Below are 21,665 nucleotides of genomic sequence, written 5' to 3' on the forward strand. Positions count from 1 at the left end.
CCATTCCTAGCTCTCTCTCTCTCTCTCTCTCCATAGGGAAGCCCTCACTCTTTGTCTTAGCTTGGAGACACAACTCAACCACCAGTCGCTGCTCTCCTTCCCACTGAGAACAGGAAGATTTTTCAAGCAGGCCTCAGTTATTTGAAACTCCAGGGTCCAGAATTCCCAGAGCCCAAGAGGAAGCTAGCGTAACCAACATCCCTAATAGGGGGATAGCTCTTTAAGAGCTCTGTTGGGAGGGTGGGTAGGAATGAGTTGTGTCTGGGTCATTGTTGCTAGGCAGATGCACAATTAGCTCTCCACACTCAGAACTAGAAGTTTCTGGAATTGGGTGTGGTAGTTTTGGGTATGCTCAATAGGTTTCCTGTTGCTGGACTCAAGAGTCCATGAGGGCAAGTAGACAGGGCAGCTGCTTTGCAAAAGCCCATGTGCAGTGGGTGGGTAGGGAGAAGCTGAGCCCAGGAGCAGGAAGCAGGCTGTTGTCCCTAACTTTGAAGCACTTTGCAGCATGTTAGTGATATTGTTAACCCTCCACCATGGAAGGCCAGGCAGTGTTAATTATAGAAAGGGAAAATTGGGAGGGAAAAATAATGTATTTTAATTGTACACTTTGAATGTTGTTTGATTTTAGACAAACTGTTTTAGTTAAATTGTCTCAACTTGTCTGAGTCGCCAACTTTTCTCTTATTTAAATATGTTGAGGGGGAAAGGGTCATTCACATTGCTGTTCTCAGTTTTGTATTGGTCTTGAAACAGGATTTAAAAATATCTACATCGGGGTGGCCAAACCGCGGCTCGTGAGCTGCATACGGCTCCTTTACAGTTCAAGTGCAGCTCCCATAGCCCCCCCCACCCCACCATTGTCCGTCTGCCATACTGGAGGGAGGGAGCTTGGGGATTCTGCCCTGTGGTGGGGCTATTTGCATCTATCAGAGATGACCTGTGCCTGCTGAGAGTGGGGGGGGCACAGTGTAAAGGTTCACCGCCCCCCCAACATCTTGAGTCACGTCCCCCCCTCCCCCGGCACACACACCACTCTTACCATCAGTGGCCCCTCCCTGCACCTCCCAGCTGTTTGCTCTGCATGGAGAGGTAGCGGCAAACAACTTGGAATTGCAGGGAGGAGTTGCTGCTTTAGCTCTGGGAGGAAAGGAAGCAGCAAAAGCAGCAGTGCTCCCTGCAACTCTCAGCTGTTTGCCACTGCCTCTCCCCATGGCCTCAGCTCCCAGCTTGCTGGCTCCAGCAGCTGCCATGTACGGAGGGAAGCCCAACAGCACCATGTGACCGAGCAGGGCCAGCAAACCCTGGTAAAAATCTGGGGGGGTGGGTATGTGACTCCATGTGTCGCCCTCACACATCCCAGTGGGGAGGGAGGGGTCTCAGGGCTTCTGCCCTGTGGGGCGCATGTGCTAAGGCTTGGGGCTTCAGCAGGAGCAGGGCTGAAGCCCCAAGCCCCGGCAGGTGCACCCCAGCTCTCGAATTTCTGACAATTGCCATATGTGGCTCAGAGGGTCAGTAAGTTTGGCCACTCCGATCGATACCCTTACCTGAGTGGTTGGTTAATTGATTAGCTGACTAGCTAACTGAATGATTTCAGCAGAGGAGGAAGAATCTGCTTGGATTCTAACTGCAGATTTCTGCTAGCAAGTGGAGGGAAGATGTTGCTTTTGACTCAGCAGACTGTATAGATTTGATGATTAAAGACTCTAACTGAGACAGATGAACTCAACCTAAGCTTTTGGGAACTCTGAGTTTCTTCGCAGTGTGTTTCTGTGGGGACTGACCTGCTAAGATTTAATTTGTTTTCTTATGTTTATGTATAACTGTGAAGATAATGTATGTGGCTTATAAAGCAGCCATATTATGTTGTAAAAATTATTATTATTAATGTTTCTTTATCATAAGATTTTATAAAGTTGATACTTTAAAAATAAGTTAATTCTTTTGTTCTTTTGGATCTGATTGTGGTGAGGTTGACCCTGTGCAATCCTTGCTGAATATCCTCAGTGACTGAATTCTGGGTCTCAAAGTGCTTTTCTATGGGAGTTGGGTTTTTTAGGCACTGGAGAAGCACAATGAAGTAAATTCTAGCCAACCCAAAGGTTACACTAGGCCCAGGTCATAACTCAAACTTGAATCTGGCTCTCCTAGTGACAGTAATTGGGAAGATCTAGCTCTCCCTGTGACAGTAATTGTTGTTTCTGGGTTGTCTGTAAATAATTGCCCAATCTACTCCTTTACTTAAACTCTAAATTATATTATTTTTGTCACTGAGATTCACAGGCATTTTCACATCATTTTTAAGAGTGTCAGCAATTGGTCTGATTATATTGTTGGTGTTTCTGTAATGGCTCCCTGCTTTCAGAAGTAAACTCCCTTCCAGAAATCACATAGAAGCAGAGACCATAACCCCAAATCAAATAAGTACCCTTTAAAAATTTACATAAAGAAACAGACTTCAAAAAGCAGGATTTTGAAAGCACAGTACTTTACTAGATAGCAAGTGGGAAAATGGATGTGCTTGTTACACACTGTTTAGTATTAAAAGGTCATATATACTGAATGAATTTTAGGGCCTGGGCTTGCATTCCTTGTATGCTTAAAACATTAAGGCAAGGCAATAGGAATTTTCTATGTGCGAAAAATAGAACCCATTTAAAATTTGTACACTAAAAAAATTGGCACTAAGAAATACCTAGAAGAACTTAAAACTTATCTTGCAATCATTACTCTGGCAAATTGACTTAGTGATGAGCAAACCTCAAAAAGCTCACAGGTTTGGCACAGGAAAGCTTGAAGTAGCTCCTTTAGGTATGCAGATCTCCTGAGGAGAGGCTTTCCCATGAGATTTTTGGTACTTCCTCTTTGCAGTAAGGCCTTCAGAAGTGCATGTGGTACTGTCCAGCGTGTGTAAGGAAGTGCAGCACTCTGGGGAGGGCACTAAAAATAAATAGGGGAAGAAAACAAGTTATCAAACTTTTTCAAATAAACAAACAAAAAGGCTCAAGATTAAAGTGAAGAGTTAGGTTCTGATGTCATACACAAATATTTGCCCATCACTAATTTAAAATGCCAAGTATTGCCTGGCAGGATGTCTGTCTTCATTTTTAACAAGGTTTGCTATTTGTTTCTTACAGCAATTAGATTTATTAGTGATGAACAAAAAAATCTGTTCTCTTGTACTCACTCCTGTATTTGCCATATCCTGCTCAGTTTACTCAGGTGAGAATTCCCCTTGAACTCAATAATGTATAGGCACCGAATCACAAATTTGCCCATAAGCAGTGACTTGTCAGAGGGCATCAACACTCTTCAAGGAAGCCCAGACCCAGACAATAAGAAGTTCCTCAGGGATGCTCCTGAAGATAAAAGACTCCTCTGGAGGAATGCTAAAGAGCTCTTCAGAGAGCCACTCCAGTCACATGACGAACTTGGAGAAGAACCTTTTCAGCAATTTGCAGACCTTCAAAGGTGACCCCTATTAACAAGAAACTTGAAAAGTTGGATGTGATATGACGAGAAAATCCTCTCACCGATGAGAAGTTCTTTAAAGGCAGTATCCCTTGAAGCGACATTAAGTCTTTGAAGTGGCAGTATAGACATAGTAGAATGACGCAGGAAGGTGTAGTGTGTAAGAGGTTAGTGCATAGGGGTTACCAGGAACAGTGCAGGGAGCTCAGAGTGATGTGATCCTGCTTGCTGTGATTCCATAAGGACAAGGAGAAAGAAAGACCATTTAGTTGACTTTAAAGGACCTCTTTGTGCACCAGGAAAATTGATTGGGAGACATCAAAGTAAATGTCTTGGGGTTTGAAACAGAAGGGGTGGGTAGGTAAAAGGGGCCCCTTCCATCAAGCAGTATTTGTACAGGATATTGTTTTGAGGGGGGCGGGTGTCTTTCTTTCTCTCTTTGTTTAGTGCCAGTACAATGCACAGAATTGATGGAGGGTTTTGTTAACATTGCCTCATTTATTCTGGAACGGTCTGTATCTGTGATTCCAAGCTCCTTGAACTCCTTTAAACAGAATAGATTATGATTTTGCTGGGAGCCAATTCCTCAGATGGCAGGACCACAGCAAGCTTATATCCTTTCAAACCCTGAGCTGGAAAGAAAACAGGCAGTGTTTGTTTTTGTTCAGATAATAAGAGTCCACGGTTACGGCTTTATTTTAAAATGGTAGGAAAGGACTAGGTGGGGTTTCATGGGACGGTGCAATGTGCTTCTTGCCACAGTGAGAAAGAAATAGTAATGGCTAGAGTGGAAAGAAAAGAGTTTTCCCGTTATGTCTACACTTGAAAGTTGTACATGTGTATGTAGTTTGATGAAGGGAAATATTTTTTACTGGAATCTCTGTCGGGCTGGTGGAGGATGTACATGCTCCTACTTCAAGTCTGGCCAGCCTCCAGCCTCTGAGCCAATGGTGCATGCTCTGCCAGGTTTGGAGGGGTGGCAACAGCATCCTGGGCCCTCCTTTCTGTGCTGGGAGGAGGGAGAGGGGACTCTTTATGGGCAAATGTGGGGAAAATTATCCCAGCCAATAGTAGGGAAACAAGTTTTCAGAGTGTAATTTTTGAAGTTCACAACAGCCATTTAAATCCCCAAATATCTGTCCCTGAACTACAACCAGCAGCTTAGAGTGTGACAGAATTTTAAAAATCTTATTTACTTCTCTCACTCTTGGGCCCTTTCCTTCCAGCTGCCATACCTCCCCATTGACGTCAGTGGGGCTCCGTGCAGGGATCCATCCCCCCAGAGCAGACTGAAGGGTTGGGGTTTTTTTGTGGCTTGTTTACATCTTGCATTATATTTAGCATGTAACAATGGAAATAGACTATTCAGTTTTTCTCTTTGTCTCTCCTACACTCACCTAGTGCTGTGATGTTTGGTTGCACATACTGTGAGGGGAATGTTTAAATCTAAACCAAAAACTGTTTTCACAGACATTTCAAAAAACAAACAAAAACCCAAGAGACATTTCCATTTCCAATTTAGTTTTCACAAAATCTAAATGCTGGGCTTAAATCCGCCTAAACTAACACAGCCTAAATGTGCCCTTTAAATAACTATGATGCTGAACTGTAAAGTAATCAACATGCATGTTAAATTATCCTACAATTTCTACATCCTTTTAAAACCATGAATAGGATGGTACATAATTGCACAATTACACGTTAGACAAGAACGGGTTTATCAGATGCACAATACCAATCCAGAAACCAGATTTTGCAATTACATACAGTCAAGCGGCTGAAATTGCTTCATGTAAATCATGTGAGGGTTTTTTTCCGCTCTAGCTACATGTTTTAAGAATAATAGCCTAACAAAGATCATTTGAGCAAGAGATTATATCTGCTCCAAAACACTAAATAATGTTAGGGTTATTTTTGGTGTTGATGTTCCCTAAGAAATAATGACTTTGGTAGTGGTTTTGCGACCCTTACTCAGCAGTACACTCTTTACCCTCACAATCCTGGTGAAGTTAATGAGTCACATTTGTGACAAGTACCTCCGGGGTGCATGGAACTGGGGTACCACTGAGCCCTCTGGTTTACAACCTGGGCTTCCTCTCACACTGTGATCTTGTGACAAACTGTAAATCTCTTTTGCCAGCCACTCATGAACCAACAATAGAGAGTCTCCAGGGAATACTTGCCTGGGTAAAGTGACCTCTCTCCCCTTCCTGCTCCTACAACTCTCCTTCTTCCCTTTCACAGACACAAAATATCTCCTCTTAGGCTGACCAGACAGCAAGTGTGAAAAATTGGGACAGGGGGTAATAGGAGCCTATGTAAGAAAAAGCCCCAAGTATCAGGACTGTCCCTATAAAATCGGGACGTCTGGTCACCCTATCTCCTCTGCTCTCCTCCTATAGCCCTCTACTTGCTCCAGTGATCCCATTCCAAAGCCAGCTCTCCCTTGTGCCCACTATCATCCCTCTATTTCTCTTACCTATCATCTCTCATTCACTACTGGGATGTCAACTTCCACCTCCAATCAGCCCATCATGCCAGCCTCCGCTGCCCACAAGTTAAATTTTCAAACAAGCTCTTTCATGCTTTCTTCCATTCTGCCGCTCATGCTTGTTTCGGAGGAGCTCCCTTTTACCATCCACAAAACTAACTCATTATCCTCCTTCAAAACCCGCCTTAACGTTCACCTTTGTTGCAATGCCTATGAAAAACTTGATAATGGCTAGGCTGCGGGGGTAATGAGAACACTGCCCATCACCTGGCCAACATTGTCTCATTATTTCCTTGTGTTTTCCTGTCTCCATCTGTTGTCTTATATTTATGTAAGCCAGGCATGAAAGAGTTCTCCCCTGACATCTAGTGATGAGCTGTGGGAAAAGACTTCAGGAGCAGATCTTGTTTGCACAGACACTCCCACTCTGCCTAGATGCACAGCATGATGGAGCTGCTTTGCCAAAATGATCACTTTTGGCTGGTGTTGGGTTACCAATTGGCAATACGAGGAGAGATGAGCTGGAGTGCCACTGAGAAGTGAAGTCGGGAAAGTAACTGAAATACTTCTCTGATTAATTGTATTTACTAAGGGACAACATATTCTAAATTCTCAATTACTGAGGGACAATTATGCTCATTGCTACATTTGCTTTCCACAAGCTACTCTTAAGATAACCTTTGATGAGTGATATACCTGAATATTTGGATACTAATATCTAAACCAGGGGTTCTCGGAATTTTGTAGTGGTGACCCCTTTCACACAGCAAGCCTCTGAGTGCGACCCCCCTTATACATTAAAAACTGGGTTACGGGGGGACTTCAGGCAGTGATGTTGCAGCAGAGAGGCAGAGGTATCAGAGGGTCACAGCAGCGGATATGGTGGCAGCAGAGTGAATGGCAGCAACTGTGAGCCAGCTGCAGTGGTGGCACAGCAGCTCAGGCATTCCTTGACATTCCCCCCACACCCAGCCCCTTGAACTCAAGTGAACGCACCTCTGAACTCTGGGTCTTCGCTGACCCAGGGCAGCAACTGTGAATGGGGTGCAGTGGAGGGAGGGAGGAGTGGCATGTTAAAGGAACACTTGTTTGTTGGAATTTCACACCGAAAGGTGAGAAACTGAGGCAAAGGACGGGTGTTTGTTCTTGGTCATTTGCTTCCAAATCATGGTTGTGGCATTTTCCCAAATTAATGCTGGACTCTTTCCCCTTTTTATTAAAAGTTTTCTTTGCTATACACAGACTCCGTGCTTGCGAGTGGGGAGGTATTGACTCTTTGAAGCACCTGGAGTGGTGGTTAATTTTCCCAGATTACTGGGTGGAAGCTCAAGCCGGTTCTGATTTGTATTGTTAAGAGGGACCCCAAGATATTGGACCCGGACCATGTTGCTGCCAATTCCACCTGGCAGAAAGGCTATACTGAGGCTCCTAGGCACTACCAAAATAGAAATAATTATTAATAATAGTCAATATGATTTGGGGTGGCAGAATAAGGCCATTTATTTTAAAGAGGTACAGACACAATTGACACAGCAAGAATGTTTAGTGTGTGTTTTCTAACCATCAGGATAAAAAGGTTCTGTCTTTCCACAAACAACATAAAGGTTGTGATACAAACTGAATTTTAAAAAAGCAGTGAAACAAAAGAATGACACTTCCTGCTAACCTCCTACTGATATGTCAACAACTTTGGAGCGCTCACAGCAGAGCGCGATCAGTGTGTCTATGTATGTGTTGCAAATCTCCAAGGACAATGGAATGTCAACCTTATAGTTTTCAATTTACTATCTTGTGTCAGTTGTGTCATACAATACTCACATACTCTCAAAATGAGGTTATTATGTAATGGGGTGTTTTATCCAGCTCTTGTTTAATCTGCATGCTGGTACTGACAGCCCTGAAGATGAAACAAAGAATAGATGTGTGCAGCAAAGGCAGTGGCTATATTAACTTCCCTATGCTACTCTGCCTCAACCCTTACCCAGACGGACCATGTCGTGTGTTGTTCGGTCTCCATAACCTTTCAATCCATGGGATTTCTTTCAGGCTTTGTGTCTGGCAATAAGAATAGCAGTCGTGGTTAGATTATAAGAACTTCAGAGCAGGGATAATCTCTCTGTTCAGTATTTGCAGTGTCTAGCACAATGGGGCCCTGATCTATTGTTGGTCCCTCCTAAGTGCGACTGTACTATAAATAGTAAATACTAAAGAAAAAAATTTCAGCTAAAGTTAACTTTCAGTTAAAGTTTGAAAAAGTTACAAGCAACTTAAAACAGGGTCTTATAATGGGAAGTGTCAAGCAACCTTCATAATAAACAGTGCTATAGCCCCTCCCATAATAATGGTTGATTTTGTGTATTATGGATATGTCCACAGGGAATTGGTCTAAAAGCATCATGATGGGCATTTTGCTATCAAGCCAATGTACTTTCTAAAGGGACTTCGTGGATCATTGCCACATCTATAATCCAGAGACTGGCATGAGTAGTTGCTAGAACCTGCTCCTGCACCATCAGCGTTTCTGGAGGTTTCTGTAGTTTATAACTATGTGACCCTATAGTGAGGTGGTGGGATACCCCACAGCCCACTGAAGGACGAGCCTCTCCTAGCACCAATGTGGGCAGAGCCCATGGATCCTGCGCCCGCCCCCCAGAGGTCACGGCGCAGGACAGGAAGTAGGAAAGCCTCGCTGCAAAGCTCAGTTGAGAGCCAGCCACCAGAGAGGCCAGATGCCTGTGGCCTAGCTCCGGGTTGGGGGACGCCGGCAGGCTGCGGCCGACCCGACAACTGGCCAGGCCAGCCGTGCCTACCCCTCGCCAGCTACCCCAAAGAGGAGCCGTGCCTACCCCTTGCCAGCTACCCCGAGGAGGAGCCAAGCCTACCCCTTGCCAGCTACCCTGAGGAACTGATGGTGCTGGGAACCGCCGAGGACACCGGCCAAGCCCAGGTACCTTACGACGGGGAGTCCGGAAGTAGCCCGGGGGCAGCCGACCCTGGCCTGGCCACAGCAGGGCCAGAACCACTGTCAGTGTGTTGCGGTCAGAATCCCCACTGACGCAGCCGCGTGTCTTCTGCCACTGCTAGGGCCCTGGGCTGGGATGCAGTGGAGTGGGTGGGCCTGCATCCCCCCTGCCACCCCACTCACAGATGACAGTTTCCCCCTCGCACCAGACACTCAGAAGCCGAAGCTCCTGACTGTGTGTTTGTTGCCCCGCCCTGACCTAGGGCCAGGGCTCCCATTGAACTATTGGCTCTGCCCCTGCCTAAGGGCCCGAGCTCCCAACTGTTTGTTTACTGGCCCGCCCTGACCCAGGGCTTGGGCCCAGAGTGACCTAGTGCGAGGCAGTGGGATACCCCACAGCCCCGCGGAGGGACAAGCCTCAGCTGAGCCCTTCTACAGACCCACAGCCCAAATTCTGTATGTTAAATTTTTTTCTTCTTCTATTTTCCCACCAAGATCATTGTTTAGTCTTTTACATTGTGCATTCTCTATAACCTGCTTAGATTCTACAACTTCCTCAACCGAAATATAACAGTCTGGTTTCTGACTTAGGTTTTTTCTCCATGTGAAAATATTGCTGTGTTGGTTGGTTGGTGCTTTTGCCATCGTAATTGAATTTACTGAAGATGAAAACAAGGTCTTGAAAATTAAAACAGAACATACTCTGGAATTTCCAGAAAGGATGTAGCCTTCAGAATCTTCAGCATCCATTTTGGAAGTAGTAGGACAATTATTTTTATATAAAATTGCAAGAGGATAAGAAGCAAGAAAAATAGAGCCAAACTGTCCAATCCTTTCTCAGCTCAACTTCCCACTGAAGTCCTGCATAAGGGCTGCAAAACTGGGCCTTAGCACAGGTAATGAACATTTTTAAACTGAAGAACAGCCACTGTCTGGGAAGTCCTGTTCTGAAAACTCCTTTTGCATCCCTAGGTTGTTAAAATATTAGTGCTCTGCTGTTACAGGATTAGAGCACTGGTGTTCTTATCAGAGACCTGTTCCAAGATGCAAAGTAGTGGCTGTGTCTTGGATTGGTATATACGACTGGACTGGTCTGTTCTGCTAGCAAACTTGACTGCCCTGACCTTTACAGCACAAAGAGCTGGTCACCTTAATGCTGAATGTATCACTACGGGTGAAAGGCATTATTGGAAATGTGGATCTTCTAGTTTTACCTGAACACAGTTAAGCTTGGAATCAGGTGCCAGGACTTAGTGCCTGAGTCTCAGCCTGTGTTTCCCCTAACTGCATAGTGTCTGAGGAGCACAAGTGCCTAGATAAATCAGAGATGGACAACGAGTATCTGAGGGCATCTAGATCTTAAACCACTAGGACCAGGACTTTGAATATGGAACAGAAACAAATAGGGAGACAGTTGAATTTGCAGACCACAAGACTGATTTGGTTGCAGCAGCTTCCATTGACAGAAATGGGTTGATTTGTGCTGAGGCAGCTTCTCCTTCCATAACTCAGTTGCATTCTCCCCTAAAGGCAGTTGCAGCAGTCTAATCTGTAAGTGACAAAGGCAGGATTATGGGGCTAACCCCTGATCTGAGGCCCACATTGGAAAGAATTGGGTCATGTATAGGTGCACTCGAACCGGTCAAAAATGGGGGAAAAATTTGCAAATAAACTGTTAAGATTTGATTGGTTGCTATTTATAGAGTCCTATTGTTTGCTATTTGTGAATATTCGGATCAACCCTGAGGATTTATGAAAATGTTAAACTGCCTAAAGCATCACAGGTTTGTACCAGAAGTGTGTTATTTGCTGTTTGTCATTTGCTATTCTCTTCTGTTTAATATCATTTTATACACCCCAAACCCAACAGTTTACACATACCCCATCATCCAAAAATTGCTTGTTCAAACTTCTCTCTCGATTCTCACAAATGCTGAATTAATTGTCAACATCAGGACTGGCTTTCAAATCATTCACAAATCAATCAACAAAGCCCTGAGGCACCCCTCCCGCGGCAGCTCCCCCGCCCCGGGGAGCCATGCGGCATCTCCCCACCCCAGCTCACCTCTGTTCCGCCTCCTCCCCAAGCACGCCGCCCCCGCTCTAATTCTCCTCCCAGGCTTGCGGCGCCAAACAGCTGATTGGTGCTGCAAATCTGGGAGGCGGGAGAAGTGGAGCAGCAACCACACGCTCGGGGAGGAACACTGTAAAAAAAAATTGGGGGCACTGCTTTTTGGCGCCCCCAAATCTTGGCGCCCTAGGCAACCGTCTAGTTCGCCTTAATGGTAGCACCGGCCCTGCATCCATCTGTTTTTCATTATTTCTACTTCCAGGCTAGCAAAAGGCAGGGAGGGGGGCAAAGGATGGAATATAGCCAAAAAGAGTTAACTTTCCAACCTCGATACATTCTCAGGTGCTGCCCAAAATCTGAACAGAGGTATGAGACTTTTAAAGTTGTATTTTCTCTGAACCAGTTGCCCACCCTTAGTCTCAAGATGCATATTACAATATTTTGTTTTGTTATTACTTATAAAGCAGAAACCCAAATGTGCTATGTGCTCTCCAGACATGTAGGAAATCACAGAGACGTTAGGAGTTTACAATCCAAAATGAATAACCAGACATACACAGGGGTTAAGAAGTATGTATGTCTTGAAGTTTTCACTATTCCCTGCTGCTGCTCTATATTACTATTATTATGCCCTGATCATGCATACAGCTATGCACATATTTAACTTTACTCATCTAAAGACATCACTGGTAGTTGGGCACCCTTGAGGATCTGGGCCTGATTGACTTCAGGGGGACTACCCAAGCTTAAAGTTAAGCATATGCATGTTTGCAAGATCAGGGTAATTGCTGGCTAATTTCTTACAGGTGTTATGATAGCAAGTAGGTCTTAAGGAGGGAAAATGGTATCACTAGCACAAGACAAATATTCTCTTGTATTTATGCAACACTGAAATTCAACTCCCCCCACTCTTTTTCTGCCCTTCTGTTAGTGGCATTGAATGCAAAAGGGAGCTTTCCTCTCTTTAATGTTCTCACAGAGTAATTCACTTATGGCCAAAGCACACAGAAAGCTCTGTCTTTGAAGAGTGGGAACGGATCTTATCTAAGGCATTTAAATGGCGCCCCATTACTGTAGTTTCTGAACACCTCATAGTCTTTACTGTATTGAATTATCCTCACAACACCCCTGCGAGGTAGGGAAGTGCTATATATACTTTTGCAAATGGGGAACTGAGGCAGAGAAAGACTTAGTGACTTGTCCAAAGTCTGTGGCATCAAACCTGCATCTCCCAATGCCTAGCCTAGCACCCTAGTTGCTCAAGCATCCTGCCTCTCGTGGACTAGGGGAGAAGTCCCTATCAGAGATATTTTATCTTCCTTGTTATTAATATTGTTAGTTTTAAGTCACAAGTGGATCTTTTTGCAATTGACTGCTATGATCATTTCATTAGGCAATTTCAGATTCTGTTTAAGGACATGGAGGCATATTCAACCCTCTCTGTAAGGCACCTTCTAGATTTATGGTACTGCATTAAATATTCACCTTCATCTTGCTTCGTATGACCCACTTCTGAAGTTACATGAATCCAGCCCATTGCATCAGCGGACCCACACTGTCCTTGATCTTTCTTTCTTGTCTGACATGCTTGAACAACACTTTCTTCTTGTCTCTCACATTCCATATAACTCATCCTTTGCCTTGACTTTCCTGATTTTGTCCCTATATGCTCATACTATTCTCATGTATACTTCCTTGATGACACACCCCTTCTTCCTTTTCCTGTATGTATCCCTTTTGGTTTTTAGATAGCTAAAAAGCTCCTTGTGCAGTCACATTGGCCTCCTGTGGTCCTTCTTACCTTTTCTCTGCATCAGAATAGCTTGATGTTGAGCTGTTTAGTATGACATCTTTTAGGAACTGTCAACCCCCTTTGACTCCTTTTCTTCCTAATTGGTCTTTCCATGGGACGTTGCCTATGATTCCTCTGAGTTGATTAAAATCTGCCTTTCTGAAGTCCAGAGTCTTTGTTTTGTTTTTCTCATGTCCTCCTTTCCAGAGGATCTTAAATTCTATCCAATGACGATCATTTCCTCCCAAGTTTCCAACCATGCAACTAATTCATCCCTGTGGTCCAAACCAGATCCAAAATCGAGGACTCCATAGTCGTTTCCTCAATGTTCTGAATCAGAAAGTTGTCCCCTACACATGCAAAGAATTTGCAGCACATATTAAGTTTTGCTGTAATAGTCCTCCAACAGATATCAGGGAAGTTAAAATGCCCCATCAATACTAGCTTATGTGTGTTAGATAATCTTGTTACCTGCTTGTAGAATGAATCATCCACTTCCTCTTTCTGATTTGGTGGTCTATAATAGACTCTGACCATACCATTGCTACTGTTCTTTTTCCTCACCCAGAGCTCTCAGTAGGTCTGTTGCTCACTTCCTCTTGGATCTTGAAGCAAGTGTACACGTTCTTCACATTCACTGCAATACCCCCTCCTTTTCCCCGTTACCTAGCCTTTCGAAACAAGCTCTACCCCTCAATGCTGGCATTCCGATCATGGGGGTTATCCCACCAAATCACTGTAATGCCAAGTTAGTTATAATTTTCTTCATATACCATGACGACTTCCAGTTCATCCAGGTTGGTCCCCGTACTCCTTGCATTTGTATACAGGCATCAAAGATATTTTGCAGATTGCTTTTCTTCTTGCCAGTTGTGATTTCTAGTCCCCTCTCCAGAAATTAGCCCCTTCCCCTCTTCACTATTCATTATATTTTTTGCTTCCTTATATAATTTCCCCCCCTTTCTTTAACTGCCATTTTGCACTCCTCATTCCATCTTGGTTTTGGGGTACTTCAATATCTTAGGAATGGCTATAGTAGCTGTTGCTATTATCCCCTTTATTACATAATCATTGAAATTCTCTATGTTATCACTCACAGGAAACATTCACCAGTTCAGTACATTTATTTGAAAATAGCTCCCAGTTAGCTTTCTTAAAATTCCAGGTGAGTAATTTTCCATTACCTTCAACCTTACTTTGTCCTTGAAAAGTAATAAGTATAGGGAAATGATCACACCCCATTCCTTCTTCCTTGTGTATTTCCCAGTTGCATTTGCTTTCAATATCTTGTATTATAATTCCTCAGTCTAAGCAAGAAAACCTTCATCTGCTGCATTACATTTATTTGGGGAGCCATCATTTAAAATCCCTAGGTTGTTTTCATCTATGAGCATTACTAGGCATGCACCATTAATATCAGTTGTTGTCCTACTTCCCCACAGCTTATTATGATTGTTTAGGTCACTACATATAATATATGTTTTTTAGCATTCTTCACTGTTTCTTGTCATTCCAAGCTTTCTGATTTCCCACATAGGTTATAGATATAATAAATTCTTAGAGAAGTTTTCTGCCACATGTGGATCTCAACAGCACTTATTAAACTACATAGAAGCAGAGAACACTTCCCCTTATGAAAGTACAAACATCTCTACCTCTATCTAGTTTTTGGTCTTGCCGAAAGGCAATATATAGTGGAATTTTAACAGCAAGCTTTTCAACAAACCATGTTTCCTGGCCCATGTGCTATCAAACTGAGGGTAATGGCGAAATAGGACTAGTATGGGAATCTCAGTCTTCGGTACACATTCCAACCGAAGACTGAGATTCCCATATTAGTCCTATTTCGCCATTACTCTCATGCAAGATTGCATGACAGCCCGCTTCTTTACTGAACTTCCTTTGTTTATAGTCCTCTCGCAACCCCTTCCCAGCTGGGCTTCATCATCAGTTAAGCCTGGCTACCCCTTCAGATGGAGCCTGGTATGTTAATTGGCTTCTTAGGCCCACAGTAACCAATTTCTTGCTTGTATGGGATACACACGCTGTCGTAGTCTGTCTGTCTTTAAACTGCATGATTGTCTAGCAAGGATCATCCCTTCTTGAACTTCTGGAAAGATCCCAGTAGATTATGGATTTCGCCATAAACAAATAATACCAACACGATCTAACACTGCTGCTGTAGTTTGAACGAGATAGGATATACTTCTTCACTTCCTGCTTTTGCTGAATGGATGATGGTGATGTGTACAGTTGTCTACAGCTTGAAAAATCAGTGCTGGTTCCAGCAGATAGTTTTAGATAATAGTTACCAACTTTACCAAAGACATTAGAGTCTAGCGTACCACCTGTGATGCTTTCTTGGGGTGCCCAGTACTGCAAGTCACCTTGTTATCTGCCTGCCTCCAGCAAAATGAAAATTTTCTTCTGCTTAACTGCGTGTCAATTCCCTGACATCACCAGTCTATTAGTTATCCATACAACCTCAGGGCTCTGCCAGCCCTTCCTTTGCCTTACAGGTTAACAGTAGGTCACCTTGAAGTGTTCCTCTGCAGTGTCCAGTCTTACCCACTGGACACTCACAGAAATTACCAGATAAGCTGTCTCCAAAGGAATAATGCACATACCAGCTTGTTCAATTCAACTCTGGATCAGCTCCAGTATATCTCACTGCACTGAGATATATCTATAGTGAAAACAATCATACATTTATTATCAAAGATTAAGATTGAAAAGATACTGAGTAAGAATAATAATGGAAACAGAAATGATTATATATCTAAAATAAACAAAAAATAACATGTTTCCTAGTTTCTTCCACCTAAAGCAATCTCCCAGCATCTCCAACCAACATGGCTGGGACCCTCTTTCATCAATGCAAAAGCACAGCATTTTTTGCTTCCTTGGTTAAGAATAAAGAGGTGTCTTTTTGCCTTCTCCTTATATCTCCAAAGTTCATTGTTTTGTTCCCAGAATCAGGATGAGCCCATGGTTTACTCCCTGATGCGCTGGCTCCAAGTTGTCTTCATGTTGATGTTGTATGCAAACAAGCTTCCACTGTGTGGCTTTACAATGCCTATTTCACATGTGAAGTAAGGCAGACCACTGAATATACATCTTTTGTGTGGTCAGAAGGTAGCCTGTGGACAATCTTCTGTGAGCCAGACTTTAAAACATATTTCCCAGAATATATACATAACTCCTTAAATATCATCCATACATATATGTCACAATGATTATGAGGATCAGTATGACATAAGCTTTTATTAGAGATCTCACTTGACCCTCTGTGGATAAAATATTATGAAAGCAATGCTAAAGCACTGAGTTTTGGCAGGCCTGTCAGGAGTAACTGTTACAGAATAGTGAACACTTTGCCAGTTGGCACTGAGGGGTTCTTAGGGTCACACCTTCTTTGGAGTTTGACATCTCCTGGAACACTGGACTGAGACTCTGGGGGACCTACCTTATGGACTTTCTGAGCTTGCTGAGTGTCCAGGCCAGGGACAGAATAGACTGAAAAACACCTTCAAATTCAAATAGGGAGGCTTCTGATGCGGTGATTTATACAGACAGTTTCCTGAGCCAATGACGAGCGTGAGCTGCTCAGCCCCTTTGGTAGGAGGGGACAGCCTGACTCAGAGACAAAGGGACAAGGGTTAGTTTGTTGGGGGGCTGTTTGAGTTTGGAGCTGAGAGAGAAGGAGAATAGCTCAAGGAGTCTCTTTTTAGCTCCCAATCCCCACAAAGGGAGACTGTGAACTGCTGCGGGATCTGGTGTGTGGTCAGACAGCTCCAGATCAGTGTCCAGAGAGGCAGGGAACAAAACTCCATACCTACAAAGGGCCCTGCCCCATCCAGGGGTGAAACCACTGAGTCCCCTTTCATTTTCTTTAAGTTGGCCACCATTTGCAGTGCTGTTACACTCATCTCCAAGGCATTCCATCTGCCTGGGAAGGTGCCAGGAAGGAAGCTGGGACATGTGGCACAATGGTGGAAGGTGAGGAAGTTGTTATATTATTACTGTTCTGGCATTTATTAGTTAACCTTAACCCTTTCCTTCGCTAGAGTCTCTGTTTCCTGTCCCCTTTTGTTACACTGTTATTTTTGGGGTGTTGCGATTTGTTTGTTGGTGTTTGTATTTTTGTATTTTGTTTCCTGTGTACTAGGTTATACTCCTTGTTAAGAGTGGTAGTACTGGTCATTTTCCCAAGGGACAGCACCCCTTGTGTCCCAGGCACAAAATGGAGTCACCTTGGGTGGAGGCACCAGGTGGTGCAACAAAAAACCCAGGCCCCAACCCATGCGAGGAGCAGGGAGAGGCTACTCTGATTAGCAAGCATCGGGGAGGAGGCTTGAGCCGTGATTTAGGGGAGGAGCTACACTAATTGCCAGGAGATACGAGGAATTTGAATTACCACCATCCCTAAGACAAGAACAGACAACGCTGCCAGAAACTTGTCATTTTGAGCAGCAGCTGATCCTCAAGTTAGGTTTTAGAAGTTATAATTATTATACAAGGAAGCCATTTGCAAATGCCCTAATCCCATTAAATCAAATGGAAAATACCCCTTGTGGGTAAATATGATTTTCAAGACTTGAACAATTTGATTAGCAAACTGTGTCCTTTTGTTGTTGTTGTTTTAAAAAGCAACTGAGATTTTAGAAAGATGACTGTTTCTTAATTACTAACATTAATAACGCTTCCAAATTAACATGAAATCTCCCTTATCATCTCAAAAAAACAATCATCAGTCAGCATCCTTCAAATAAAACAGAGCTAGCTTTGGTTTCTGAGTCTGAAAAACTTAATGTGAGTCAGGATTATTTTCCAGAACTAATGTTAAAAATAAGTATTGTTAATGCCTTTTCTCCCCTTCACCAACATCTGTTGCAAACCCAGGGGTCTGAGTTAATTTTAAAGCAGGGCAAGAGTGTTGACATAGTTATTGTGCTTTGCAAAGTCCTCTGATGGAGCAGTTCAGTTGGCAATTACTGCTCAGATGGCAAATAAACCCTGATGTATGTTAAAAGATCAGAACTACACAATTACTGCTATCTGTTCCAGGCCTCTCAACCCAACGTCTTCTTCCCAAATAGTCTCCATGTAGTCACTGAAAACCCTATTCATTTTAGCCCTGTCCCTTCTGTCCTCACAATGATTAGGTTTTTATTGCGCTTCCATTATGCATCTCAGAACTGTGCCTCTTTACTTTTCATCGTTTCACAAAGTTTAAGGCCACAAGAGACCATTAGATCATCTAGGTCTGGCCTCCTGTATATCACAAGCATTAAATTTCACCTGCATACCCTTATATTGAGCCCAATAGCTTTTGTTCTAACTAAACTTTTCAGTCCTCGGGAGCCTAAATTGTTGTGTGCCACAGGCAGAGAACAGGAGACACTGAGGTGCCACTAATGCCCAAGGCCCCTGCAATGATAGGGAATTGATTAGGTGAAATATGCCTAGATGAGTCTAGCATTCACATTTGCACAGCCTCCCCACCGATCACTTTCAGTTATGCACCTTAGCCTTTCATTACATTTGTGCCTGGAACTCCATTGTCCAAAACATCTTGCATTGTGCTACTGCGTCTACAACCAGCTAGCATCTGGCTTGCTCTTAGCTCTTCCAGTTTAAATTCATTTCCTGCCTGTCTCTCCCTAGTCCCCAACCTCTCCCCCCACCCAGAAAAACATAATGGAATTAATGACATTTACTGCCATCATATTGGTCACTCTGCTTATGTTTTCTACCCCTCCTCCCACCCTCTCGCTGTCTGTCTTCGCAATTCAGGCTGTAAGCTCTTCCGGGCAGGAACCATCTACTACTCTTGTGTGTACAGTGACTACACAATGAGGCTCCATTCTTGGTTGGGCCTTAGGCACTAGCATAATAAATATGATTAATAATAAAGCTGTCACTTTATTCTTTTTAAAATCCCTCTTAAAAACTTCCTTCTACCATGAGTAGAATTCCCTCATGTTAGTTAGAGGAGTGATGAGCTGTGATTGTTGTTTTTCCACTAAACTCAGTTTGTTTTATTGTGAATTCACCACACAGCTCCACCCCCCTCATCCTCATTCGTTGTCTCATCCAGCTCTTGCTCCCTCTCTGTCATGTAGATTGTAAATTCTCTTAGACAGGGATGGTCTTCTTGGTTGCCTATCTTAACATTACCAAACAGCACTCTCCAGCGGGGTATTGTCACTGCATTTTACGACTCTCCATTCTGTCCTGCCTCATCATGTCTCAAAGTGGCAAGAGCAGTTTGTTCTCTTACTCTCAGACATTGTTAGTTCTTCCTTTATCCTTGAAGTCTTGCACTTAAAGAGTGCAAAATTGTAAATCAACATTGCATTTGAGTTGTGAGTGCCACACATACAGTATAATTCTTCTGTCTGAAAGAGGCTATCTACAGAACAGACCTTTGATATGTAAAGCTACGGAGGACACAGCAGAACCAAAAGTTTTGGTTAGTAGGAACTTTGATAATCGAGGCACTGCAACGAATGAAAGTCATCCTCAGAATTCTCTTTGTTCTTCTGGAAATGCCTGTTTAAGTAGTGAAATCCAATATTTGATATATGTCTTATCAGCTAGCTGCCAATGAATTTTAAATTTTAAATTACTATCAAGTGTAAGTATTTGTATTTGTCAAGCTGAGAAAAAATAGACTGTTAAAAAAGTGATGATTAGAAAATATCGGCTTTGTGTTCACATTCTCCTACTACTCCAGATTAATGCAATGATGACACGATATATAATTTTATATATTTAGATGGAGAATAACACTATCTACAGAAGTGGTCAATAAAAAAATGCAGGGTTTTATTTGGGCTTTTAATATGCATGGAAATAAACATTTGAATGCTGACCATAATTCCTTTCAATCTATTTAAAAACTAGAGTGGGGAGTATATGCTGTAACATTGCCTCGTGTACATAAATAAATCAAGTTTGCTGCACTCTGTTTTCAAGCAAGTAAATCCCTACAGTTGACTACAAGCCGTTTTATCAGATGCCTTTGCAAGGTCAATGTACAGTGTAACGCTATATTTATTGCTAGCCTGTGAAAACTGAATATCATTTAAAACTTTCATCATTGCTGCAATTTGGCAAGGGTTTCTTCTAAAGTTCATGTCTAGAGGGATTCAAGCATCAGAGTCTTGTAGATAATTCTACAGACGTTTGACTCAATGTCTCTAACAGCAATTTTAAAAAAAATCTGTATTCTTGACTGCTATTGATGTTTAATATTACTTACCTTAAGTGGTTATAATAAGGAAATACAAGATGATTTTCAGTTTTTTGGAGGTAGGATTTGGAGGGACAGAGGGGTTTATTTTAAAGGAGAAATTTAAGCATGTGCAGCCTTACCCTTTGCAGAGGAACATATTATGGGAGACCAGCCACTGGCCATGGGCTATTCTGTTTTCACTGCCAGCTCATTATTTAGTGTTCACATGCTCAGCATCACCATGTTTTTTGCTGGTGGCTGCATTCTTTGTGGCTCACTCAGAGCTCCATTGCTTTAAGGCAATGTCATTACCCACGGAAAGTCACTGCACGTAGAGCAAGCAGTTTTCATCAGCTGAACGCTTCAGAAGGCAAATTTGATGTATTATTATTTAGTGTTTGTATTGCAATAGCATGTGGGAGCCCCAGTCATGGACCAGGACCTCCTTGTGCTAGGTGCTGTACAAACACAGAACAAAAAGATGGTGCCTACCCAAGAAATAAGACATACCTCAAACCAGTTTGTAACCATGTGGGCACCTTGGAGGGACGGTTGAGCAAACTATTTCTAATAGTTTTTCCCATCTCTCCACCTGAATTTTTTTTCTAACTTAAACAAGTATTTCTGTAGGTTTTAGGATGAAGAACCCACATATGCCCCTCCTCCATCCCCAACATGGCCCCTGCTCCCTCCTACCCAATTCCGATTGGGTTTTACCAGCTTCCCCTAATCATTCTCTATTAAAAAAATATACACAGGTTAAATAAAATGAGGCTGGGTAAGAAGGTAGCCATGTATTTGATTAATTTATTAGGACTTATATATTTAGCAATGCCTGTACTCAGGGCATACGGAAATAGAACTGGATGGTACCATCTTGGTCAACAAGTTGAGTCCCCTACATCTGAGATGGGATTGACCCTCTGAATCGAAAAACTCTGAGCACCTGCTGGCTGAGATAAAAGGACTCAATCTGTTAGCTCAAGGGCAGCAGCAGACTCACAAGTGGTTATATGTGGCATTGCCATGAGAGAGGGACAAAAAGCTATATTGTGTTACACATGACAAGTGCCTGGCTAACCACCAGGGCTGTGACAGCCCAGGCCCTGATCATTTTCCTTGTAATTTGTATCTCTTTCTAAATGTAAGTTCAGCCCAGCAGATACATTTTCTACTGTCTATACAGTGCCTAGCACATTCAGGGCACTGTTGCAATTACAGTAAAAAATAATAATGTGTTGTAACCCTTGGCCAGTTTAAATAGTTCAGTCACATCCTCAACTGTCGTCACTCAGGCCTAAGTCACTCCAGTTTTGTCAGTTCTATTTCTCATACAGCATAGGGTCTGCCACCTGTATTTCCCCTCCGTGGTTCTGCAAGGGCACCCGTTCTCAGCTTCTACCTTCTCAGCTGTTGCCTCTCTTGTGTGGAAACTGGTGTCTCACTCCCTTCTAACTGGGGTATGTCCAGGCTGAACAGTTCCCTGCCTTTGCTGTGTATTTCCCTGCCTAAACCGACCTGCTTGCTTTCTCTTCAGATACCGATAACATACCTGTAGCAATCAGTCTAAGTTGCCACACAGCTCTTTCTAAGCTAGCCTCCTTTATTCTTAAGGTGAAAAGTATCACAGAGAAAACA

General features: G+C 43.1%; 1 long non-coding RNA gene across 1 annotated transcript in view; it reads right to left on the bottom strand.

Moving 5' to 3' along the window:
- Window positions 1-2,655: 2,655 nt before the first annotated feature.
- The window catches only part of LOC123362838, a 66,909-nt gene continuing 47,899 nt past the window's right edge, over window positions 2,656-21,665 (bottom strand). The window contains exon 3 of the long non-coding RNA XR_006576594.1: window positions 2,656-2,940. This is a non-coding gene — a long non-coding RNA (uncharacterized LOC123362838). The remainder of the gene's footprint in view (window positions 2,941-21,665) is intronic.

Source organism: Mauremys mutica, chromosome 2, assembly GCF_020497125.1.
Source record: "Mauremys mutica isolate MM-2020 ecotype Southern chromosome 2, ASM2049712v1, whole genome shotgun sequence".
Taxonomy (NCBI): domain Eukaryota; kingdom Metazoa; phylum Chordata; order Testudines; family Geoemydidae; genus Mauremys; species Mauremys mutica.